The 2,230-nt window shown below is 37.3% G+C and overlaps 1 long non-coding RNA gene across 1 annotated transcript; it reads right to left on the bottom strand.

Annotated features, from left to right (window-relative positions):
* Positions 1 to 504: 504 nt before the first annotated feature.
* LOC134800451 (uncharacterized) lies at positions 505 to 1,829 on the bottom strand. The gene is made up of 2 exons (XR_010145543.1): positions 1,671 to 1,829; positions 505 to 1,514 (listed from the first exon to the last, which is right to left on the bottom strand). It is a non-coding gene; the product is annotated as an uncharacterized LOC134800451 (long non-coding RNA).
* Between the last annotated feature and the right edge of the window lie 401 nt (positions 1,830 to 2,230).

The raw sequence follows: 2,230 nt of genomic DNA, 5'->3' as shown, positions 1-2,230 counted from the left end.
GAAAATACGAACAGGAGCTATTAGCCAACTCAATGCATACTAATAAACTTCTATGGAAAAATATAAAAACCCTAACTTATACTACCAACTCAAATAAACCTAACACAGAACTATTAAACATTAAAACCACCCCATCGGAATCAGCTCATTTTATAAATGAGTACTTTGTTAATATCGGGAGAGAGCTAGCCCTAAAAATTAGCCCCGATCCTCAAGACAACTTAAACGCATATATAAATAGCCTACCTGTTCAATCCAATTCTTTGGTCCTATTATCTGTAAGCCAGGATGAAGTCTTCAACACTCTGTCCAGTCTGAAATCTAGTAGCGCACCTGGCTGGGACAATGTGTCAACAAAGTTTCAAAAATATACAGCTAAAGAAATAGTTCCAGTCATAACACACCTCATAAACCTGTGTTTAAACTCAGGAATTTTCCCTAATTCTCTAAAAAAATCTCTGATCACTCCTGTTTATAAGAGTGGGGATAGAGGCGATGTTCAGCAATTATAGGCCAATATCTGTTTTGCCTGCAGTGTCGAAGATCCTTGAAAAAATTCTTAATACTAGACTACTAAACTTTTTTACAAAATATAATCTTCTATCAGAATCGCAGTTTGGCTTTAGGCAGGGGAAATCGACGGAAGATACTATAACAGCTCTCACCTCGGTAGTCGTAGATAACGTAGATGATAAGAACAAATGCTTGGCAGTCTTTCTAGACCTAAAAAAGGCTTTTGACACCGTCTCTATCCCTATCCTTATTCAAAAACTTGAAAAGATGGGGGTTAGGGGAACTGCTTTGTCCTTATTTAAAAGTTACCTATCGGACAGGAAGCAACGAGTTAAGCTGGGTGTGCATGTTAGCAACGATGAGCATGTATCGTATGGAGTTCCGCAGGGTAGCGTCTTAGGACCAACACTGTTCTTGGCCTACATAAACGATCTTTGTGACATGGCAATAACTAATGCTAAAGTATTCTCATACGCTGACGATACAGCCATAGTCTTCTCCGGTAAAACCTGGATGGAAGCAAAAACAAGTGCTGAAAAGGGTCTAGCTCAGATTTCTAGATGGTTAAAACTAAATCTGTTAACGCTTAACACAGATAAAACAAAATACATGTGTTTCAGCATCACGAATTTCACACAACCCAACTTTGATGTAAACCTCAAAATCCACACTTGTGACAGTACGAATCTCAAAAATTGTAGCTGCCCAATCATTGAAAAAGTATCAACAATTAAATACCTAGGAGTCACCTTAGACGAGCACCTAAATTGGTACACTCACATTGACCAGCTAATCAATAGGGTCCGTAAGCTGCACTGGATTTTCAGGACACTAAGGCATATTGTACCAGGTAGATCACAAACAACCCCGTCAAAACAACGGAATATACTAACAGAGATTTACACATCCCTGGTACAGTCTGTCTTGGTTTACTGTATACCTGTCTGGGGTGGGGCGGCTAAAACGCGATTCATTAGTCTGGAAAGAGCTCAGCGTGCACTCTTAAAAACAATGTATTTTAAAAAAATCCGTTACCCTACAGAATCATTATACCAACTAAGCGACGTATTATCAATAAGAAAACTATATATTTTACAAATTACTTTAAAAAAACATAAAACCCTTTCCTACAGTGCCGACTATTTCTCTAGAAGGACAATAAAAAACGTTGCTAATATAACTAAAACTAAAACCAAGTTTGCACGCTCACAATACAATTTGAAGTCTAGTCACATTTACAACAAAGTAAATAGGTGCCTAAATATTTACCCAAAACTTTACTACGATTGCAAATCAACAATTACAAAATGGTTAAAATCAAAAAGCTACAATGAAATAGAAGACTTACAAAACTAACCAGATACTATAACTTACTAGAGATTCACACATCAACTTTATAAACTAAGTAAATACATACAATCCATACATACATATACAGCCACAAACACACACACGCACACGCGCACGCACGCACACACACACACGCGCACGCGCGCGCGCACACACACACACACACACACTTACTGGCTCCTTTATTCCTTTATTTATTACTGCATGTCTGACAACCCAGATATTTACCTAGTTCTATAAACAATTGTTATATATGATCTTAATTGTATCCATATGTTATACTATTAGACTTACTTAAACTAGTACTTGAAATTTTCGTGTAACAATCTGTTAATTAAGGAAGAGCGGTGTTGCCCAACACAGGCAA

The sequence above is a fragment of the Cydia splendana genome, chromosome 20 (genome assembly GCF_910591565.1).
Source record: "Cydia splendana chromosome 20, ilCydSple1.2, whole genome shotgun sequence".
Taxonomy (NCBI): Eukaryota; Metazoa; Arthropoda; class Insecta; order Lepidoptera; family Tortricidae; genus Cydia; species Cydia splendana.
Note: the sequence above shows the minus strand (reverse complement) of the source record. Positions and strands in the feature narration are given on the sequence as shown.